The following is a 25224-nucleotide window of genomic DNA, read 5'->3' as shown; positions in this document are numbered from 1 at the left end:
CTATAGGATTCATCATGTAATATATTTTTAGATGCTTCCAGGTGGTATATAAATGTAAATTATTATGTGACTTAATTAAAAGGAGCATCTTGTATTTAGGGGCAGTTGCAATGTTTACTTCATAAGAACAATCTGTGTAAATAATGCTGTAATATAACAAATTATACTCTGAGCATAGGACCCAAGTTCATTGGAACATTGTATTATACTTTATACGGGTCCCATGAGGCTCCATGATATACAACTCAGTGATTAAAAAGACAAAAATCTTGGCTCCAAGCTATGGAAATGTGTTAGACTTTTCCCACTGTTATTGAATAAAATCTAACCAGTTGTCTTATCCTCTCAGGGTCAACTTTACAATGTCTACTTTTTATAACTGTTGCCACTGAATGCATTTGAATAAAGTAACCCTGCGATGTCTAAAACATTAATATCAAAATAACTCTGTCCTCGTGAACAAGACCCATTGTTTTGAATGTAGTGCCAGTTATGATATAGGTGATGGAATGCTGGGAGTTTTCTGTGTCAAATGTGGGACACAGAATTATCCAGCCTCATGTTCTGCACCATAGAATTGGCCTGCCATAATGTCCAAGATAGAGTCTTTCTTTGAAAGGTAAGAATACAAGTTAATTCATTTGATTGAACTAGTTTTCACGTCTAGATGCTGGCCTTTGCTATTTTAATAATCTAGAAGAAAAAAATGGTGTTAGCTTACTCGTAACTCGATTAAAATATGATACATTCTTTAAACAATTTCTAAACTAGGCAATTTCATCATATACCAAATTCAAACTCTGAGTTTTAGAATCTCTCAAACTATCATTGCAGGCCCATCACCGTAGCCTCACCATTGTTTAACCAGGATTTCCTCTCCTTGGCCTTTGTAATCTCTTGCAAACTTACAGCTCTCAGATGTCATAGCTCCTTCAATTCTGTTTTATTTACACGTTTTCTATTTTAATCATTCGACTTTTGGTGGTTTCATTTGGTGCCTTCAGCTAAAGCAAGCTTCTCTACTTTTTTTGTTATTTAAATTGTTCCTTAAAACCTACTTCATTGACCACTATCTTGATGCCTGTTTGTGTGATTTGTCATCACATTTTATCTGATAATGGTCCTGTATCATTTTATTAAGCTATAGGTGCCACATGAGTCAATACTGTTTGTGTATCAGTCTGCTGAATCATCACATGGCCACTGTAGACATAAGAATAAGCATTAGTCACAGAAATAGCTTTGGATCTGCCAAAAGATTTACCTGCATTCACAACTAAAATGCAGTTGAGTTTAGAAATGGCCAAAGAAGTGGGAGGATGGGAAGAGTATTTGAGTTCATTTGCTCAATTCCCATTCAATTAACTCCTCAAGGACCAAGATTGGCTTCAGTGTCAATAACTTAAAAAAAGTCCTTTTCTGGAGATGTTGAAGAGAAACAGTAACTTGTTTCATATGTAAATCTTCAAGTTGGATATGAATAGTATTAAGTCATGTGTATGCTTATGTCTTTAAATATCATATTTAAATGTTTATCCTCTGTTTTAGTTACATCTGCTAATTATTTGTGGTGTGATTCCTTGTTCAATTGGAGTGTTCTATCATGTAACAAATTGTTGTGGGCACCAAGTTTTGTTACATATAGAATTACAAACATTTTCATCCAGCATCCATTTTATTTTGTGATTCCACGAGGACACACAGGGGCTGTATTCCAATTGTTGTATTTGTTTTCAGGACATTGCTTCTGTTTCTACCATCTGGATAATTTTTCTCTTTGTTATTTATTACAGGGATTCATTTTTATTTTCTATTTGGTCGGGCCTGTTAATAAAATTTTAATTAGATGCTAGTGTTGGAGAGTTTTACTTCAAAAATTTATTTGTGTTTGTGTGGACGGTATGGTGTAATTCAACAAGATTAAAATTAAATTATCCAGCATTTTTTTAAATCTGAAAGATCAGGGCAGAATGCCTGACCTTGAAATGATAACTGAACTAAGTTTACATACTGTGGTATAATTATCTCCTGCAAACTAATCTAGCTTTGCCTGAAGGATGCACTTGGTTGTTCTTTGAGAACTGTTATAAGTCTGGTGTAAACTGGCTGGTTGCAGTCCAGAAATGGCATTGCGTTATGTATTGTCCTGTATATCTTGGAGCTCTAGTTGATGCCATTTTAGGTTGACTCCCAAGAGAGGCAGACAGAAGGCCTGTACTTGCCAATCAAAGTCCTGTGAAAATGTACACTATATCATCTGCTAAATATTATCTCAATTGAAATTGGGAGGTACAAATGTGCAAAATGTTTGGCATGTACGAGCACTGGAGTTGAGCAGCCTAAGGGGAAACCTTAAAATAACCACTGGAAGCCACTCAGAAACCACCTAGGAGAAGCAGAAGAGCTCATTTGGGATCCATAAAAAAAATCCAACTTCCCAACCTTATGTGGTTTTATGTCCCTGTGTACATCTTTCCTTCTGTGCTCGTGCCCCAAGGCTGTTACTCAGCTCAGTTTCATCAGCCAATCTATCTCCCTCCCCAAGTGATGAGTTGCCTTGGAGTGAAATATGAGTATCTGCAGGATCCATCCCAATGATTCTTGGGGCCTCACAGCTGTACAAAGGGACTGGGCCTTGAGGTAACATTAGCCCTTTCTGGGCGGCATTGCATTAGAGTGGGCTAATAGTACTGAAGGACATTGTTTTGGTCATAATATGTTTTCCGATCTTAGAGTAATAGATTTTATGCTTTATTTACAGCAATACAGTTAGGTATAAATATTTAATGTAGTTTTGCCCACTTCACTGAGATCAGAATTGCACAGGAAGCACAGCTATTGAATGGACAATGCTCATGCACATGCCCTTCTCATGTAAACCCCAAAACATTGCAGTATACTACTGAGGGAGTGCTGGAATGTCAGAGGTACTAACTTTCAGTTGAAGCATCCAGATACCTGGGTGGCCATTAAAGATAGAATAGCACTATTGATAGAAGAGTGCCTTTGCCAATGGTCCATTGTTGACTCACACTATAGAGAGAAAGGATCTCCCTATTCATCTGACTTGCTATTCGTATGGCCTTAATGTGGCCAGAGTACCTACTGCATTTGTTTGCACTATGAGAAAACATTAGTTTGCCCAAATTAAGCTTCTTGACCCATTTGCTTGCATGCACAGTGTGAAGCTTTCTTGATTCCTCAGGTGATCCTGGAGTTCTGACGCATTAACTGCTCATTGATTCTCTCTCTTATCTACCTAACCCATCTGAAGATGCTTGAGTCTGACAGCTTATTCATCTTCCCGATGAAGGGCTCCTGCCCAAAAAGTCATTGGCCTGCTCCTCAGATGCTGCCTGACCTGCTGTGCTTTTCCAGCACCACTCTAATCTTGACTCTGATCTCCAGCATCTGCAGTCCTCACTTTCGCCTAGCTTATTCATCTTGTTGGGTGCTCCTGAGCTCACCAACTTGCTAAATGCTTTTCAGCCCACCTGCTTAGGTAATACATGATAATTTCCCCAGTAGGCAGCCATTCCTCTGTGCTTTTCACTTTATCACCCACCTAGTCCCACATCCATATTGTACCTCACCTGCCTGTTACCCCACTTTACCTTTGAATTGTTTCCAAACTTGCATGTTAATGTATTTGTTAAAAGCTATTTGTTTAGCTTGTATATTTCCCAACCAACAAATGAGTCAGGTATCAATACGACTATGACACCAGAGGAGCAGAAATTAAGCCATTCAGCCCATTGAGTCTGCTTCACCATTTAATCATGACTGATAAGTTTCTCAACCCTATTCTCCCACTTTTTCCTCATAACCCTGGATCCCTTGATACTCAATAACCTATCTATCTCAGTTTTCAAAATACTCAATGACCCAGCCTCTGTGGCAATGAATTCCAGAGATTCACCACTCTATGGCTAAAGATGTTTCTCCTTATCTCCATTCCTTGACTCTCAGGTAATGCCTTTGGGTCCTAGTCTCTCCTACCATTAGAAACATCTTCTCAACATCTATTCTATCCGGGATATTCAGTATTCTGAATGTTACAATTTGATCCCCCCCTCATCCTTCTCAACTCCATCGAGTATAAACCCAGAGTTCTCAAACGTTCCTCATATGTTAAGCTTTTCATTCCTGGGACCATCCTTGTGAACCTCCTCTGAACACATTCCAGGGCCAGTACATCCTTCCTGAGATATGGGGCCCAAAACTGTATGCAATACTCCAAATGTGAACTGATTGGAACCTTACGGAGTCTCAGAAGTACATCCCTGCTTTTATGTTCAAGTGCTCTCAAAATAAATGCCATCATTGCATTTGCCTTCCTAACTACTGACTCAGCCTGCAAGTTTACCTTGAGAGAAAGTGATTTTGATCTCCATAGTGACTGATAATATTTAAAAAGATGTTTGAATTTCCAGTGACTATCAGGAAGGATCGCATTCCATGACTTTTATGATGACAAAAAAAATCTTAAACGAAATATTAGCTAATATTATGTTTCTGTACTCTATACTACAAAATCCCCAGTAAAGTTCTAAAACAATAAAGAATCTACTCCACGGTTATAATTTACTAAGTTCTTTAAGTAAATGGTTAATTCTCCAGAAACTGGTCTAAAAGCTATTTTCAGCCTTTGACATTTGCTTTCTTTTCCATTTCCAGTGAGGTAATTTTAAATCCCTAATGTGTGTTTCATGTTGAGTCATCCTGGAGATTCCTCACTCTAACCAAAACTCGGTGAATCTCCAACATAGTTTAAATTCTCATGAACTTAGTTCTATTTAATGCAAGCTCCCACCAGCATTCTGCATGGAAAATGACACATTTGATCTCCCTTCCTCACTTCTCTCTTTTTCTCTCCCTCTGTCCATGATGTTTAGGGATATCCGAAGAAAACGTTGCAATCTGAAACTACAATAGCTTGTTGTGTACTCTTCACCTCTCCAAGTCTATCTCCATGGCTGAGTGGATCAATTGAGCCATTTATACTCATAGAAATGCTGATCAACTGTCTTTCAAGCTCTCAACTCTATTTTGCCTTGGAATTAAACAGATCATTTAAAATATAAATGTTTGCAAGACCTGGCATGCCTCATGCAACCTTGTGAGACTAGAAACTAGAAGTCTGTACACATCAGCACAATGTTACTGGTCATTGGAAAATGTATAAATATATATGTGTAAGTAAATCAACCTTATAGTCTCTCAGCAACCAAGCCCCAGTGGTTTGTTGGCAACCAGAATTTGAAGCAAGTTACATGACCTTCTTCACTACTCCATTTTATTTTAAATTAAGGAGCCAGCCCCAAAACATAGAAATCTTAAACTTGGTAATTGTGGTAATAACTTCCAGCAAATCAAGATGTGCAAGAATAGATCGAAAAGTGGAAGAACTAGAATGCCAAAATGTGAAAGTGAAAGGAGCATAGTCTCAGCCTTATATTAATGATAGTGAAAACATAAATTAGATTTTAATGACTTCAACCAAACTTTGGGAGTGTAAGGCACACTGCCAATGCAGCAGGAGACTGATAGATCACCAGATATATCACAAGAGTAAGATGGGTAACATTTGTTAAAGGAAATGAGAATTATTGTGCAATATGATTGTTCAAAGGGAATGGATAGACTAAATGGACTGAAATTTCCATTGCTGTACATTCTTTATTTTCCAAGTGAGAGAATATGAGGAAACCAAGAAGCGTAAAATAAAAGAGCTGTTATCAACACCCATTAAAATCTCATTCTTTAATAAATTCTCCCTTCAGCATTCTATTCTTCAGTGTACTATGATTCTGTCGGAAACATTAACATTAAAAGAAAAATTGGCCATCCAGCAATAATCACCAGAGTATACTGCAAGATTTCACATTTTCCAACAGAACACAAAGCTTATTGTTGTTAGAAGACGTAAACAAAATAAGCAGTCTTAATGCTATAGGTTAGAACTATCTGTAATTTGCATACAGTTTTGCTCCTTATTTAACTCTCTCTCTCCACCATAGCATCAGAAATTTAAGCAAAGAAAATCTAACAAACTGTTTTGTAAAAAACAGATTGTAACTACCAAACTCTTACAGCAACCATTCAGGTAATTATCATTTAAAGAATCTCCTTGATCTTCCACCAATCTCTCAGGTGATGTGGGATGCCTATAAACTTCTGTATGTAGGAAGCCCTCATCTAATATTCCTTCTTTGAACTGAAGAAAGAAATGAACTTATAACCCTTCAGTGTTTACTGAATGTTTTAAAATTAATTTAGTTCCAAATCCCAAAACAATAATCTTTTTCTGGACTGCTTTTACTGTGACTATTGAATATCATGTCTCACGTTCATCAGCTAACTAAGGTCACATGCTGTTTCTGATCTTGCCTCTCTAGTTATTAACCTGTCAATGTAGTCCCAAACTGTAAGTGTAATAATCTCCAAGCTTGTTTGAATTATATTCACCTCAGATTTATCATTTTAAAATTGGATTTCCTCTAGCTCTCAATGGTTCAACTTTAATTCCTAAAACTAGAAATTATAGTATATTCTAAAACCCATGAACTAGAACTTGTAACACGTGTAAAATTATAAGTGTCTGGTATGAGTTCATTTTGGGAATATTTCTCCTTGGGAATATTGATGAAATGTTGGGCTCACCTGCAGCTAAGGTATGAAAACCTCTTCTCATTGTTCACTTTAAAGTAGCCTTTTCCTTTCATCTTAAATGTGAGGCCATTTTTGTGTCATTATTTTTATGGTCTGTGCCAAATAGTTCCAAATTTTGGTCACTTCTGCTCGTTTTCTCGATCGATATTTATGTAATTGTAGTGATTGCAACCTCCATTTCCTTTGTCAGGACCTCTCAGACCCTTGCAGTCTGTTCCCACAATCTACATTTCCCCTCAATGTCTTCAGCTCCTCTCTTAGTGATTCCAACCAGCATCTTCCCTAATTGTCGCCCTGATTTCCTCACTCTTCCTCAGTGTTTCCAAACCAAGCATCCTTCCACAGTATTGTCTCCCGTACTTCTAGACCCCATATGCTCCACTTTTCTCGTGACCCAAAAATTTGCTCCAACACACCTCCTTAGCACAGAAAGAACTAAATCTTTAATAGTTCCCTGTTGGTGAGGAAACCTGTTCCTTTATGCTTTGACACTCTGAGATGCAAAGCAATCTTGAAGAAAAATAAGCAAAAGTCATCAGAAAGCTGGAGCCAGAAAACAATTTATCAACTTCAGGAGATTTGAGGTGTGGGTTTGGAAGTGCGCCAAGCCAGCGAAGTGAATAAAAAAGGGTATTAGTGTGAAGGTGTTAGCTGTGCAATAAGACAAACATAGTGTGACTATTGTTATCACAAACAGGAAAGTGAATTGGATCTGCAAAGTGCTAAGAGAAAATGGGATTTGGAAGAAGGAGCTAGAAGAATCAATGGAAAGATAAGATTAAGTGAGAGAAACGGAAAAGCCATCTGAAGAATGGGAGGTTGCATGGGGGTGTTTAGGAGGGAAGCACTATACTCATTGATTTAAAGGGAGGAGAATTGTGTCAGAGTACTGATTAGGAAGATCAGTGAATATGTTGATGAATTCATCTCAATAAACATTTAGATTATCTCATGGATTACCTGAGCATGGTTTTAATTGAATAAGGCAGAGAAACAGCTAAACATCTTAACAGCCTTCTACTTGTTTGCAATGTCCTATGAAATTTGCCAATACACTAGACATCAAAATGGTGTTGTCAGCCCCTTCAAATACCAAAATATTCAAACACATAACTTGTCATGGATAAGCAATCGAGACAGTGATAAGTTTCCAAATGTGAATTATTTCACAATGCCATGATGGACATTCCATTCAGCTTTCCTAGTGACATTTCATCCAGTCCTTGGCAATAGTATTGATTATTTGTTGTGCAGATATGGGACCTATCATAGGTTTGTTTGCTTGTTATGGAGAGTGCATCAGCCTGTGGCTTGCTTGATTTTATTGAAGCTTTATAAGCTTTATTGCTTGTGGTAGTATATGTTGCTGTTCTGTGCAGGGAGGTTAGCAGATTGGAAGTGCAAGTTCTGAGCAACATGCTCTCCCTGAAGGTATAATGTTGAGGTCAATGAAGTACCCAGTGTGCTGTTGTATCTCTGCTTTTCCAATTATAGACTCTTATTACAATGAAGGAGACTATTCAGTGCATCCTGCCTTTGCCAACCCATTTGAAACTTAATACATCAAATGCTACTTCTCCAATGTTTCTCCAGAGCTCTGCATATATTTCCTGTTCAAGTATGCATAATCAATACCCTTTTCCAAATTGTTGTTGAACCTGCTTCACACTTTCTGACAGTGAGAGAATTCTTCTCACCATCTGCTTGGTTCTTTCTTTGAAATGTTCTGCCATATCACCCCAGGATGATTCATTTAAGTTGATGATTTTTACATTCCTGTTTACTTCAGCAATTGTGTTTTCATGCCATCCAGCATAAACAGAATTTTGATTCATTGAATGGCATACAATTATTCCATTCATTTCCAAATTTCATGTCAACATGGATGGTGAAGCATTGTGCAAATTGCAAAAAAAAAATTAATGGAGGAGGTGATGTTTGATCATCCTTTTCTAAGTTGAATAACTGTGTTTAACAGAATAGTAAACCATAAGTTCATCAGAAGTTGGAGCACAAGTCAGTCTTTCAGATCATTAAGGCTGCTGCAACATTTAATAAGAATTGATTGTGGCCTTAGCACCACTTTCTTACTTATGTCCTATAACCCTTGACTTCCTTGTAAATCAAAAGTCTATTTAACATAGCTTTGAATATATTCAATGACCAAACCTTCACTGCTGCCTGTGGAAGAAAATTCCAAACACTAGTGACCCTTTGAGAGAAGAAAGTCCTTGTGTTTGGAATTCTCTTCCATGGACAGCATACAGTTATAGAGTCATAGAGATGTACAGCATGGAAACAGACCCTTCGGTCCAACCCATCCATGCCGACCAGATACCCTAATCTAGTCCCACCTGCCAGCACCCAGCCCATATCCCTCCAAACCCTTCCGATTCATATACCCATCCAAATGCCTCTTAAATGTTGCAATTGTATTAGCCTCCACCACTTCCTCTGGCAGTTCATTCCATGCACGTACCGCCCTGTGTATGAAATAGTTGCCCTGTAGGTCTCTTTTATATCTTTCCCCTCTCACCCTAAACAGCCCTAGCCTGTTCAGCCTCTCTCTATAGCTCAAATCCTCCAACTCTGGCAAAATCCTTGTAAATCTTTTCTGAACCTTTTCAAGTTTCACAACATCTTTCCGATAGGAAGACCAGAATTGCACGCAATATTCCAACAGTGGCCTAACCAATGTCCTGTACGTCCCAACTCCTGTACTCAATACTCTGACCAATAAAGGAAGGCATACCAAATGCCTTCTTCACTATCCTATCTACCTGAGACTCCACTTTCAAGGAGCTATGAACCTGCACTCAAAGGTCTCTTTATCCAGCAACACTTCCTAGGACCTTACCATTAAGTGTATAAGTCCTGCTAAGATTCGCTTTCACAAAATGTAGCACCTCGCATTTACCTAGAGGTTGGGCCATTGAATGTATTCGAGGCTAAATTAGGTAGATTGAATAAAAGTCTGCTGTTTTAAAAGGGAGACTCCTTTTCTTAAAACAGTGCCTCCTTCTTCTGCTCCTCCCCTCCCATCTCCAGCTTTAGATACAAATCTGTGTGGCATAATGGTAAAAGGAACATTCTGGATATTTTGAAGCACCAGGACATCAAGCAATCCTCGGCTCAATTCAACGTTCTATTGGTTTGAGGCATTGCCTCTTTCTCACTATAGGAATTCATTTATAGCATTTCAACAATGACATGGAATTTCCATTGTCCGGATCAATTTGAAGCAGATTTGTTCAGGCACAAAAGGCAAACAGTTTCATTCATGAACTTGAGGTCAAATGCATAAAATGGGTTTTGTTATTCAACAAATTCTTCTGTTGTTTATTTGCTCCTTTATTGTGTAATGGGCAAGCTTTGAATAAATTGCACTCCCTGCGCATTGGAAATGTAATTTAAACAGAGAGCAAAATATTGATTTAAACAAAACAGAATTTTAACTACCACAAGTATAACCTGGCTCAATAACCCCATGTGATGACTAATCTAAATGCATTTTCTCCTTCGTAACAGAAGTGTTTCAAAAACCATGTCTTTGTACCAATTACCTGCCATTCTCAGGGCTCACACAATACACTCATAGCATACTAGAACCTCCAACTTGGTACGTGTACAAAATTGTGCTACCGATGGTTTTGCCTTTAGATTCCACCCTCTGGATCGGTATAGATATATAAACTGGAACCACTGCATTGAATTGAAGCTGACTGTTAAAGTGGATGACAAAGTTCCACAACCTGTACATTTTGGAAAATAAATCTTTTCACACATCAAGTAGTTAGCATTTGGAATGCGCTGTCTTGGAAAAACTGTGGAGGCAGTTTCATTTGAGGGATTCAAGAGGGCATTGGCTGATTTTTAAAAAATATAAATTGTGTGCAGGGATATGGTTATAAAGGAGATTGGTACCACATAATAGAATCAGTGCAGGTATGATGGGCTTCCTTCTGCACTGAGAGTCTCTGTGATTCTATATTTTATTGTTTCAGTCTGTGTGAAACACAGTGCTCTGTACTTGTTTAATTTGTAAACCCTTCAATCTTGTGAAGGTTGGATGGTGCAATGAATTAACATATTGTTGTTTTCATTGAGGACTTGAGATCACACCTACACTATGCAGGGGAAGAATGTAAACTTCTGAATCTGGTCAGGCTCAGTGCAGTTTCAATCTAGCTTAGGTCCTCAGTACAATTTACTTGTTATTTGGTACAATTTTAAGCATTAAATTCACCAACATTGTGAGAAAATCTGCACTGATTGATGGTGTCAGCAAAACTCTGGTTGGGCTGTTCTAAAGGTGATATTACATTGACAGAAAAGAGCTGACGCCATTTTATTTTTTGACTGAGCATGCATGCATCGTGTGTGGGATATGTCAAAACTAAATGTTAGACCTCCTTGAAAGGCATGTTTTCATTTGGGATTTCTGCGCTCATCATATTGGCAAATACCATGTAGGCCAATGGAACATTTTTTTCACTTTTGACAATGTTCGTCTATCAAAGACCAGATGAAAACACTCAAAATACACATTAGGCCAAACCTGTAAAAACTATCCTGCATAGCTTTTCAAGCTGCCTTCACTGAATCATGGACAGTTTTTTTTACATTTGTCTAAGCCGAGAACAAAGACTCTTCTTCTCAATGTGAGTTTGATCTAAACCTCTGGTGCTGATGTGGAAGAATTCAACGCACCATGCAATTTCCCTCATCTTCACTGAAGAAGAATAGTCTTTGGTTCTGACTGAACATTGTACATTCACATTCTTGATCACTGTTCAGACTCTGCTAATTCACACACCATATTTAGTAAAAGTATGTACCAAACATTTCCTTTTAAATTGCATTCTGATCATGGGATGTGGTCAGTCAGCTCAGTGGTCTATATGGCTAGTTTGCAATACAGAGTAACTTCAAGAATGTGAAGTTCACCAGCTGAGGTTACCATGAAGGACCTGTCCTTCTCAGTCTCTTCTCTTGCCTGAGATGTGGTCAACCTCAGGTTAAACCACCACCAGTTGTCTCTCTCATGATTTTTTAAATGTGAGCAGCCATATGGTCAATTGGGACAATGGCAACTTTACTTTTTTATGGTAGTGTGGACACATGCACTCTCAATTTTTTTGACTTCTATTATCTCATTTTAATACCAAGGTCCTTCATAATTAAAATATTTTTAAATAGTAAAAAACACTTATTTGAATCAGCTACAGAGATCAGCTGACCACAGGATGAGGCAATTCTTGAAACAACAAACAAAAGTCAGTCTGAGCCAAAATTAGCATCTTCATAAAAAGACATTGACATTCAAATCTGTATCTTCTGTTTGATTCTACATTTTTATTCAATTTCAGATTGAAAGATGAAAGAGATTGCACTGCAATTATCTAACTCTGAACAACAATTAAGCCAGACTCAGGAATATACAAATGAGCTGTATTTCAATTAAATGCTTTGATAGAGAGCGGAGAGCAAATAATGGATTTGTGGTGGCAAAACTGGAAGCATCCGTCTCTGCCTCCTTTATTTCTGCCCTCTCAAAAGATAATGTCTAATGATAAAGTAAATTGTATAACAGATTGTTAACCAAAAACAGTGGCTTAGTGGTTAGTACTGCTGCCTTACAACACCGAGGACTCTGGTTCAATCCCAGCCTCAGGTGACTGTCTGTGTGGAGTTTGCATATTCTCCCTGTGTTCATATGGATCTTCTTGGGTTTTCTCCCACAGTCCAAAATGTGCAGATGAGGTGGATTGACCATAGTGATCAGGAATGTGCAAGTTAGGTGGATTAACCATTGGGAATACAGGGAGGGGAGTGGTTGTGGGTGGGATACTCTTTGGTGGGTTGGTGTGGACTCAATGGATTGAACAGCCTGCTTCTACACTGGAGGGATTATATATTATGTTATCTGAACACATATGATATGCTACTGCTAAGAAATCAATTAAACAATTGTGATCTCAGTTCAAACCTTTAAGGGTTCTCAAGACTTTAAAACCGGATATGCATGATCTTCCTTTTTGTACTAGATCCGCTCTCCTTTTTAAACTTTATTCTTGTCATGTTTTGTTATTTATTACAGTTAATAAGTAATAAAATTCCCTATCTTTCACTCAAGAAAACCTTGCAACTGCCTCCTTATTTTTGTCCTAGTCAACTGTAGGTTAATTGAAGTGTGATACAACTTTGTGCTTAAAAGAAATAAAATAAAAATGGGGTGAAGAAAAGGGGAGCTGATTCATCCTTCCTCACTTGGTCATATCGAAAGTGAGTTTCCAAAATCATGAGAAGAACCTAGCAGATTATCACTTATTTTTTGCTTCTTAGATTGGAACTGGTAACTGGATTTTTTAAATGTTAGAATTTGAAGGTTATATTTACTTAATTTTGCACTCCTGATGTCTGTTTTCCATTGTGAATGATTCTTTTGAGAGGTCACTATATATTCCTCACATGAACTTCAGCTGCTGAAAGTGCATGTCAGGAATTTGAATTCAGGCCCCTTGGAATTTCCTTTTTTTAAAAACATGTGAAGAGAAATCTATGGGGAAGGGGGGTAGAAATTTATAAAATAGCTCCTCTTAATGTCACAGATCTAGAAAACACTAACATGTCCTCTCACCATTCCAACCTACTTATGGTGACACAGAAACAAGAAAATCTGTAAAGATTCCATCAAGATCTGAAACAAGAGTGGTCAGGTTAACATATCAAACTTATACTTGAAACCTATACCTCTTTCTGTATCCTGATTAATCCTGCTGTGTAATTCCATCATTTCCTATTTTAACTTCACATTTCCAAATGCTGCATTTATTTTCTCTTTATTTTGTACCTTAGGAGATGGACAATAGATAAGGATATCGTTCTTGTTTTTTGTTTCAAATCTCACTTACCTGTGCTCTTTAATGCTATTCTGAAACTAGTTCCATTCACAATCCCCTCCAATATTTCAATACTAAACTAAATGTTGTACCCTTTCCTCCTCTTCTGTCATATTGAGCAGGTTTGTAGTTTGCAGAATGACAGTGAGCAGCTAAGGCCAGAATAGCAGAATGTTTCCTGAGGTTTCTTTTGAAATATGTGTATTGTCTTTAATGTGAATTTGCTATTTGGTGAACGTTATATTATTCTTTAGGTCAAGTCAATAACATAAAACATTCCTGTAACTAAAATCCACTATGCCAGTAAAATAAATGTCACAGTTGTCATCATCAATATATATTGCACTAAGCTCCACATGTAGTAGTCCACAAACGAGTATAAACTATTGCTTGAAAGTTCTCCCCACGTCTATTTTTGCTTCATTCACTTCCTTGGCATGTTTTGTCAGCATGTTAAATATTGAAGAAACACTGTGGGAGAAAAGGTAATCATTATCTTTCAGACAACCAGATATCATTCTCCTGGTAAACATCACAGACTTAAACAGGTCTGATAATGGCAGTTAGATTATGTCCAAAGTTAAGAAGCTGTTACTGTGAAACAAAATAAAAGAGCTCATCTTGTGGGGTGAGTGCAGAAGAAAAAATGTTTAAATAATGGTACTTACAAGAGGTCCTGATGTGTTCTCCAGCTAATGAAGTACATTTTGAAATATAGTCATAGCTGCAATGTAGTATATTGAACATTCTTGATACATTGTTATTAGGATATTTGTTTTTTAAAGTGGACATGACCAGAGGTTTAAGTATGATTTATATTTTAAATTAGGCCGTGTTTTCCAAACAGTGGCAATCACACTCAGACTGCCTCTCTACTCGTTTTAGAGACAAAAAAAACTGCAGAAGCTGGAATCCAAGATAGACAAGCAGGAAGCTGGAAGAACACAGCAAGCCAGGTAGTATCAGGAGGTGGAGAAGTCAATGCTTCAGGTATAACCCTTCTTCTGGAAGTAGAGTTACACCGGAAATGTTGATTTCTCCACCTCCTGCTTGTCTAACTCTAGTCCTTTTAGTTACATTAAGAAAGAGCTCCGCATTTCTGACAGGTGATTCCAACCAGCACTCCTTCAGAAATATGGAGCCTTATTTAAGTTTCACAGGTTCTTTATGGCGCAGGCTAGTTGTGGGAAGGCAAGCCATGTCCCTTGTCATGCTCATGTTCAATATTTCGTGATTTAAATGTACAAGCCCACTAACAGTCACTTTGAGAGCTCCTGTGAAAGGGTAACTAACTGTGAGGTTAGGGTGATAGAAGCCAGGATGCTAAGTGGTTGGGTGTAGAGTGCAATGTTCCAGATAGATAGGGTGTAGGTTGCCAGTTGGATAGAGTATGAGTATATAGTCTAGCAGGTGGGCAGTATGCCAGGGTAGTTATAGTGTAGAGTACCAGACAAATGGAGTGCTAGGAGGAAGGGGGGGTTGGGTGAATTGTAGCTGGGATGCCTGATAAGTAGGATGCTGTGGTTCAAATTGGCAAGGGAGCCTCGTAAGGTCTAGGGTGGGTCAGGGATTGGCAGAATGTAGCACGTCTAGGTAAGGTTGTTGGGTACTGGGGGAGGGAGGAGTGTCCCATGTTCGGAGTGAGGGTCCAGACTGAGGAGGGGAGAGAGGGTGTTGAGTCCTGGCAGTAGAGGAGCAGGTGTCTCATTAGTCCACAGGAGGGGGTGCTGAGTTTAGCAAAGATTTTATTTCCAGGAAAAGGAGTGGGCTTTTGAATCAGGGCTATAGGGAATCTAAGACGTGTGGAAGGAGTAGTTGGTATGTGTTTGAGGTAAATTGGGCACTTAAAAGTTAGACTAAATATTTAATAGTCCAAGCTTTCTGAGTAAGCTATTTACCTAATTGCAGTAGAACCTTGCGAATTGTCCGATTTAAGTGGATACTTCAGAGAGTTGCAGGCATTGGGGAATTGCCCAGCAGAATCTTCAATTTCCCAGCCAATTCCTTTGGAGTGTGCTATGCTAGAGATTCATCTAAATGCGACTATTAAAACCATTAAACTGATTAATTCAGTGCCTTAGCAACAAGACCAGTAGAAAAAACAATTGGGCTGTTGACACAGGGAGAAAGGGACTTTGAGAAAGAGAGAACCCTCTTGAGGGATTTCTTCAGGGATTTCTAGCTTTCCTTTTATGTTCAGAGGAAGAGACCTTTGTTAGCAGCAGCACAGTTTAGCAGTCTTCAAAAATAGTCAAAGCAGAAGAGAAGAAGTTCTGCGTGATTCAATTACTATAAGCAAAAAAGTCTGGAACCATGCAGCAGGCTATGAAAGAGGAGTTTAAAAACACTCACATTAACAAATAAATGAGCTGGGTTGGAAGTTTATGAGTTTCAATAAAAAGCATTAATTAAAGATGTAACAATGGATGAATGCAAACGTTTGCCAAAAGAAACTGATTGCAGCCATGCCTCCTGAACAAGAAACTTTAAATTGGAAACAGAGTGGTCCTCAGTGAGGTTTGAGTAACTGAAAGTTGTGGAAGGTAAAAGTATTGAGTTTCTTCCTAATATTTATAATAAGATATTTTGAATAGTTCTTTAGAGTATAGCAATAGTTTATTTTTTTCCCCTTTTGTATGTAATAAACTTTGATGTTCTTTTGTTGAAGTAAATTTGAGTATGTTCAGGACTGACCACCTTGGTAACCAGATTGCAAAAATAAAACATATGGTCCACCAAACCAGGTATCACTCTGGGATCAGACAGAAAGAACACATAACCGTCACAATCATTTGATGAGATAAGTGATATAGTAGTAAGACTAACATTGTTGTCAGTCAGGTATTGACTTTTTTTTGTATCTTATAAATCTTCAACCTTTGTTTGACTGAAATTCAATTGAAGAAAACATTTAAAAAAAAACTTAAGTTTTCATTGGACCCTTCCTTTTTATTAAGCAAGGTTAAGTATGTTTTCATAATTTTACAATGAAAATGTAAACTATAAAATCATTTAATAAATTATAACAATTTGTACTGTGGTTTCACATTTGATTAACAGTAAATTTTATGTACAAGCTAGTTTTGTACACCATGGCTGTCAGTTACTATTGAATTTTGAAGAACTAACTCAGACTATTCCTCACCATGAGCTTACACTAGTGCCACATTCCATGCAAAGTGCAATTTAATATAAAGCTCTATGTTGGACCTATCTTGCCATTGTTCAACCACTCCAGTACTTTCAACTAAAGATCATTAAAGAAGTGAGTTATTTCAGTTCTCTTTCACAGAAAGAAAAAGGAGTGCCCTTCAAATGATGCAAAGCCACTTGAATTTGGAAAAGAATGGAAAGAAAGATTGCTTTGTAATGCCTGAATGGAACCTTCCTCCTCCTCTATAATACAAATGTGTAAATGGCATTCTGAGCATCGCTTAGTGTGGTGTATCTCATTTACTTTTATTTTGCATAGCACAGTTCAACAGCAAAGTTCACATTAAATTACTTTAGTGCAAATAAAATTAAAATTGCACTTTATTACCACACGAATGGTAGATTAAACATAAAGTAAAATAGGAAATACTGAAGATGCAGAACCTAGTTTAATGACTGAAAGAGAAATATGGATTGGTTTTTCTACTGTAATGTTCATTTCTACTGGTTCACTGTGGCTCTCCAATACTTATTATTTCATTTCAGATTTTGTGTATTTTTTTCTTATATCTAGAATCAAAACATTTAGGGAATGGAACGTTGCAACATGCCTAGAAATGGCTAACCTCTCTCATTACTGCTGTTAACTAATGTTTCAGAGCAGCCATTATCCACCTGAAGCAGAGAGGACCTCTGCCCTGGCACTTGTTTCATGACAATCTCCATGGTACTACACCCCAACTATTATCATTCAGCCTTCAACATGAGATGTTCTGCTTCTTCACCGCCACTCTGCCTCCCCTTTGAGGGAAACTTTAAGATGTGGTAGACCAACACACTTTTCATGCTCTGAAATGGGAAGCTGCCGGTAAGCAGTGTGATCAGGCCATCCCTGGTGGTCCTGTTTAAAAAGGAAAACTGCCTCTTGCTTTTTTCAATTGACTCTCATCTCTTAAAAGCCATTTGTTATTTACGCGATGCACTTAGGATCTCTGTATGGTCTCTTCCTCCCGTGGAACATTACACTGAACCCTCTGATTTAGATTTTTTTTAGATTTTCGGTTTAGATTGTAGATTTTATTGTCACGTGTACTCAAGTACAGAGGCACAGGAGTAAAGTGAAAAATGTATAATGTCGCCACATATGGCGCCATCTTAGGTACCAAGGTAACTAGGTACAAAATAAATTTAGGTACAAAGTAGTAAGATAAACGAAAAATAAAAAGTTATGCATTACTTTATAGACTGGTAGAAAAATGAAGAAATAAGTAAAAGTTTACATTCAAATCTTTCTTTGTTTAAATAAGGAAAATAAAGGAATAAGTTGTGTTCCACAGTCTTTGAGTCCTTCACTCATCCCGCTCAACTGTCTGTTCTCGACAGTACTGCCACAGATACCATTGCTGCTGCTGAAACTGCCACATCTCCAATCTCTTCTGCAGCCTCAGGAATATGCCCAGCAGGATCCACTCACATGCCGAGCTGAGAGACTGCTATGAGATGTTGAGAGACCAACGAACATATGCCAAGAAACCAGCTGAAAAGCTGCCGAGAAACCATGCATACACACTGGTGAAAGACTAGCCGACATGCTGCTGAGTGACCAGGCTGAGATGCTGAGATACTAGGCTGAGACACTGAGAGACCAGGCTGAGATGCTGAGATACTAGGCTGAGAGATGTCATGAGCCACCAAGAGACCAGGTCGGGACCAACCATGCTGCCAAGAGACCAGGCGAAGACCCACTGAGAGACCAAAGGGGGAAGAAAACAAGAGAAGGAAACAGAACGAGTGGAGGAGTTCCAGTTGGAGTGTCCTACTCTGCAGCCATCTTGACCGGAAGGCCAAGAGTAACGTCCAAGGAGTTATCATTGTTCAGTAACTTAAGTGCACCAGCTGCACATGTATGGTGAATAAGTCAGAAGCTAGGGATTCTGCATAAAGTGACTCACTCCTGACTCCCAAAGGTTTTCCACTATCCATATTGCATGAATCTGGAGTGTGTTGGAATACTCTACACTTACCTGGATGAATTTAGCTCCAACAACATTGAAGGAGTTTGACACCATCATGTTAAAAGCAATTCTTGATTGGCACTCCTTCTACTACCAGTAATGTTCACCCCCTCCACTTCAACACACATTGACAGCAGTGTTCACCATCTACAAGATGCAATACGGCAACTTCCCAAAGTTCCTTTGACAGTGCCTGGCATATCCATGAACTTACCAACAAGGAAGAAAGATGTCATTAGCTATATCACCCGAATTTCACACACGCAATTGCGATTTGGAAATCTATTGCCTTGCCTTCACTGCACTTGGGTCAGAATGCTGAAACTTTCTCTTTAACAGCACTGTACCGTCACCTCATGAATTGTAGTATTTTAAGCAGGTGAATCACTACCAGCTTCTCAAGAACATCTACTGCCAAACAAAATGCTGGCCTTGCAGGGAATGAATATGAAACACAAAATCTAGTGACAAAATACTATAAAGAGAAGATAAAGTGCATTAAATCTACATTTTCCTGAGAGCTATGAAATTATGATTTTAATATTGTATAAGATGGACAAGATTATATTTATAACATATTCTGGAAATACAGTTGTGCCATGCAGAATATCATCAGTATATTGGTATTATTAAATTAATAATATTATAGAGGAATTCTGTAGCAATATGTTAAAATACTTGTATTCACTACCACACAAATTAATTCCAACATGTGCCCATTCCTGCAGATTGAGTACATGTAAACCTACCAATATCAATTTTTTTAAAAAGCCATTAAAATCAAGTCTTAACATATTCATTTTTTATGCAATGAATTTCAGTAAGAACATATTTTAATTTTTAAGGTTGCACAGAACAGTGTTTGATTCATAGCTAAATTGCAATACAATGGGAAGAAAACAAAACATTCATAGAGTTGTAGAATCCGAGAGGCATAAAGCACATTAACAAATTGTTCGGTCCAGCTCATTTGCACCCACCAGATATCCCAATCTGACCTAGTCCCATTTGACAGCGTTTGGCCCATATCCCTCTAAACCCTTCATATTCAAATACCAGACGCCTTTCAATGTTGTAATTGCACCCACCTCCTCCATTTGCTCCAGCAGCTCGTTTCATTCATTCACCACCCTCTGCGCAAAAAAGTTACCCCTCAGCCCCTTTTTAAATCTTTCCTCTCTCACCTTAAACCTATGCCCTCTAGTTTTGGACTCCCCTACCCTGGGAAAAAGACCATGGCTATTCACCTTATCTATGTTCCTCATGATTTTATAAACCTCTATAAGGTTACCCCTCAGCCTCCAACACTCCAGGGAAAAAAAGCCTCAGTCTATTCAGCCTCTCCCTATCGCTCAAACCCTCTGATCCCGACAACATCCTTGTCAATCTTTTCTGTACCCTCTCAAGTTTATTTCTTTTTCAGACAAGTTTGAGAAGCACTGCTGGTAGCTGCAGTATATTAAGGCCTCAACTGTTCGAAAGTGATTTATAACCATTATGTTCCTATACTGTTTGTCAGCATGATTTCATGACTCTCAAATACCAGGATCTCGAAAATAAATTCAGACAGGCATCATTAGCATCAAAAGTTGTTTACTTGCCCTGTACTATGTTGCTTGAGGGTAGTTGCAAGTTATATTGCAGAAAGAGAAATTGCAAATATGGGAGAAATGACCGGAACAACTTCAGACCTATACAAATTAATGAATGCAGGTATTTATAGACATGAGTACTTGGATATGGCATTTCTTCATTTCTCAGTCTGCCAGGATGGTTACTACTTGCTGTTTCTGTTGTGGATGGTGGACCTTTACAGAATGAAGATGCTCATCTCATACCTAATCCATCTCATAATTAATCCATCTCCTGTGCTAACCAGGATGGTAACCAGGCTGACCCAGCACCAATCCCTAGCTAGGGAGCAACGTCTCCAAGTAAGGTGATGTAGAGATTGACATCTATTAAAGTATTAGACAAATTGTTTTGTTCTTCTAGTGACTCTACACCATGTGGGCATCTAACATTATTAACATGGCCATGAAGTTGCAACTTTACATGTTCCAACAGCAATCTATGACAGCAAGATATGGAAGAGAACAAAGGTGTCATGTAAGTTGAACTTTTTCCATCGGTGTTACCTAATTAAGAGACTGGGCATTACTTCGAGAGAAAACAACACCAATTTAGGAGTGCACCTACAGGACGTCATGACAGAGTGATCGCTGAGGCTGTCAGACCATATATTTTGCCTCTTGGATGTATGTCTTGCCTCAGTGGCATTTGAACAGATAGAAGTGGGTACTGCAGATGCTGGAGTTTAGGGTTAAGATTAGAGCGGTGCTGGAAAAGCACAGCGGGTCAGGTAGCATCTGAGGAGCAGGAAAATCGACGTTTTAATCTTGACTCTTTGAACAGACACCGTCAATCAGGAAAAGAAGATGGGCTGACCAGTTGAAGGCTTGGTAAAGTACATTTAAGGAGGATTTTCAAAAGTGGGATACCTCCTGGGCTGCCCAATTGTTTCACACAAGACCAGAGGTTTTAATTTTATGAGTACTAGTTTAGGAGAAAATGGTATATGTGCAGTGTGTAGTTAAGTTTAACTAAAGGCAATGTGGTAAATGATTTTATTATTTGGGGATGTTCTTGACAAGGCCGATCAAGAGAGAAATTATTTTGGACACAAGGAGCGCTCCCTATTGCTCTTCAAATAGAACTGTTGGTCTTTCACATCCAGCTGAACAGGCAACCAAAGCTTTGACTTGGTGTCTCGTCAAGAAGACATCATTTCTGACAACCTAGTAAAGATGGGAATTGCACAATACTGTTGAACTGTCCACCTAGATGATGATTCCAGTCTGGAATGGGGGTTGAACTCAGCAAGTGGGAGATGCAAGGCAACTTGAAGAAAAGAAACGTTAACATTGCACAGCACAAGTACTGAAATTCTAGACAAATGCTTCAATTGAGGTTGAGGCTGCAAACAGTAGCGTCGTCTACCACAAGGAAACTTTTTCCAGGGATTGGGAATGCTGTACAAACGATTCTAATGAACTGGTGTTCTGCTTCCAAGAGGGAGAGCACTCACAAGAAATACATTGTAGGAAATTGTTGATGCAGCTCATGGTTTTTACTCATTAAAATGAAGAAACAGAAAATCAACGAGTTGCGCACCAACATTTTTCTTGCAATGGATTCTGTGATGAGCGTTGCCCTCACTTGAAGCAAGGGCTCCACACTAACAAATAAACATTTCACTCTGAATTGTTCAATTTGTTTTTCATAGGATCTTAGACTGGTAGAGCGTAGAAGGTGCTTATTCAGACCATGTATCTTTGTCGACTGTTTGAGAAAGCTATTGAATTAGTGCAATTTTCCTGCTTTCCCTACTTTTCACTGCATATTTCCTCAGTTAAAGTATGAATTGATGAATTGCTCAGATATTTTTCATTGGTCCTCACTACAGAGGATGTAAGTAATGTCCCAGAAGTGGCTGTATAAGTCAGAAAATAGAAGGTAGAGGGAACTCAATAGAAGTACAATCACCAGGGAAGTGGTACATAGAACATAGAACATAGAACAATACAGCACAGAACAGGCCCTTCGGCCCACGATGTTGTGCCGAACTTCTAACCTAGATTAAGTACCCATCCATGTACCTATCCGAATGCCGCTTAAAGGTCGCCAATGATTCCGACTCTACCACTCCCACGGGCAGTGCATTCCATGCCCCCACCACTCTCTGGGTAAAGAACCCACCCCTGACATCTCCCCTATACCTTCCACCCTTCACCTTAAATTTATGTCCCCTTGTAACACTCTGTTGCACCCGGGGAAAAGTTTCTGACTGTCTGAGCAATGACCCTCACAACACACAACCCTCCACTCCCTCTGCTCCAACCCCAACCTCACCATCAAACCAGCAGACAAGGAGGTGCACTGATCTCTACACTACAATGTTGTCAATTATCTCAAGAGGGTTAGAATATAAAAGCACTGTTGTGCTACTGAGACTTTATAAAGCTCTGGTTATGCCCCATTTGGAGTACTGTGTCCAGTTTTGGTCCCCACACCTCAGGAAGGACATACTGACACTGGAGCGTGTCCAGCGGAGATTCACAGGGATGATCCCTGGAATGGTAGGTCTAACATATGAGGAACGGCTGAGGATCCTGGGATTGTATTCATTGGAGTTTCGAAGATTAAGGGGAGATCTAATAGAAACTTACAAGATAATACATGGCTTGGAGAGGGTGGACGCTAGGAAATTGTTTCCGTTAGGCGAGGAGACTAGGACCCGTGAATACAGCCTTAGAATTAGAGGGGGTAAATTCAGAACAGAAATGCGGAGACATTTCTTCAGCCAGAGAGTGGTGGGCCTGTGGAATTCATTGCCACAGAGTGCAGTGGAGGCTGGCACGCTAAATGTCTTCAAGACAGAAATTGATAAATTCTTGATGTCACAAGGAATTAAGGGCTACGGGGAGAATGCGGGTAAGTGGAGTTGAAATGCTCATCAGCCATGATTGAATGGCGGAGTGGACTCGATGGGCCGAATGGCCTCACTTCCGCTCCTATGTCTTATGGTCTTATGGTCTTACCTTGATACTGTCCTATTCCCCCAGTCCAGGAACTCCCCATACGTTTGGGACACTACCCACGGCCTCCACCTCCTCCAAGATTTCCATTTCCCTGGCCCCCAATGTCTCATCTTCACCATGGACATCCAGTCCCTATGTACCTCTGTCCGCCATGACGAGGGCCTCCAAGCCATCCATTTCTTCCTCTCCCGGTGACCCCAACTGTACCCTTCCACTGACACTCTTATTTGTTTGGCCGAACTGGTCCTCACCCTCTACAAATTCTCCTTCAAACCCTCCCACTTCCTCCAGATGAAAAGGGTAGCCATGGGCACCTGCATGGGCCCCAGCTATGCCTGTCTCTTTGTCAGCCACAAACGACAGTCCATCTTCCGGAGTTACACCAGCACCATTCCCCACTTCTTCTCTGCTACATTGATGACTGCATTTGCACCACCTTGTGTTCCCACAAGGAGGTTGAGCAGTTCATCAACTTCACCAACACATTCCACCCTGACCTTAAATTCACCTGGACCATCTCTGACACCTCCCTCCCCTTCCTGGACCTCTCCATCTTCATCAACGGTGACCAACTCAACACTGACATTTTCTACAAACCCACTGATTCCCATAGCTATCTGGATTACACCTCCTTCCACCCTGTCTCCTGCAAAAAATGCAATCCCCTATTTCCAATTCCTCCTCCTCCACCGCCTCTGCTCCCAGGAAGACCAGTTCCACCACAGAACACACCAGATGACCTCCTTCTTTAGAGACTGCAATTTCCCCTCACACATGATTGAAGATGCCCTCCAACGCATCTCATTCATGCCCTGCACCTCCACCCTCAAACCCCACCCGTCGAACTGCAACAAGGACAGAATCCCCGTCCTCACCTTCCATCCCACCAACCTCCGTTTACATCGCATCATCCACCGACATTTCCGCCACCTACAAATGGACCCTACCAACAGAGATATTTTCCTTCCCCACTACTATCAACTTTCCGTAAAGACCGTTCCCTCTGCGACTACCTGGTTAGGTCCAGGCACCCCCAACAACCCACCGTCCCCTCCCAGTACCCTCCCCTGCCACAGCAGGAATTGAAAAACCTGCACCCACACCTCCCTCCTCACCACCATCCAAGACCCCAAAAGAGCCTTCCACATCCATCAAAGTTTCACCTGCACTTCCACACATGTCATTTACTGCATCCGTTGCTCCCCTCTACATTGGGGAGACAGGACGCCTACTCACAGAGCGCTTCAGAGAACATCTCTGGGACACCCGCACCAATCAATCCCACTGCACCGTGGCGGAACATTTCAACTCCCCCTCCTACTCTGCCAAGGACATGCAGGTCCTGGGCCTCCTCCATCGCCACTCCCTTACCACCTGATGCCTGGAGGAAGAACGCCTCATCTTCCACCTCGGAACACTTCAACCCCATGGCATCAATGTGGACTTCACCAGTTTCCTCATTTCCCTTCCCCCACCTTACCCCAGTTCCAAACTTCCAGCTCAGCACCACCCTCATGACCTGTCCCACCTGTCAATCTTCCTTCCCACCTATCCGCTCCACCCTCCTCTCTGAACTATCACCTTTACCCCCACCTCCATCCACCTATTGCATTCTCAGCTACCTTCCCCCCCCAGCCCCTTCCCCTCACATTTATCTCTCCACACCCGAAGCTCCCAGCCTCATTCCTGATGAAAGGCTTTTGCCCGAAACGTCGATTGTCCTGCTCCTCGGGTGCTGCCTGACCTGCTGTGCTTTTCCAGCATCACTCTAAAGTTTTTGGAGATGCTGACTAACAAGTCTTTGGATTCTGATGGATTTCAACCTATGGCTTTAAAAGAAGTGAGATAGTTGAATTGCAGGTTCCACTTTTCTAGGATTAT

At 39.8% G+C, this 25224-nt stretch overlaps 1 protein-coding gene across 1 annotated transcript in view; it reads right to left on the bottom strand.

Annotated features, from left to right (window-relative positions):
• Positions 1–12410: 12410 nt before the first annotated feature.
• myom2b (myomesin 2b) overlaps positions 12411–25224 on the bottom strand; it is a 145875-nt gene continuing 133061 nt past the window's right edge. The window contains exon 40 of the mRNA XM_043679203.1: positions 12411–14045. The gene's annotated coding sequence lies outside the window, so the exon portion shown is untranslated. The remainder of the gene's footprint in view (positions 14046–25224) is intronic.

Source organism: Chiloscyllium plagiosum, chromosome 3, assembly GCF_004010195.1.
Source record: "Chiloscyllium plagiosum isolate BGI_BamShark_2017 chromosome 3, ASM401019v2, whole genome shotgun sequence".
Classification (NCBI taxonomy): domain Eukaryota; kingdom Metazoa; phylum Chordata; class Chondrichthyes; order Orectolobiformes; family Hemiscylliidae; genus Chiloscyllium; species Chiloscyllium plagiosum.
The sequence above is the reverse complement of the archived record's forward strand: the minus strand, read 5'-3'. Positions and strand labels throughout refer to the sequence as shown.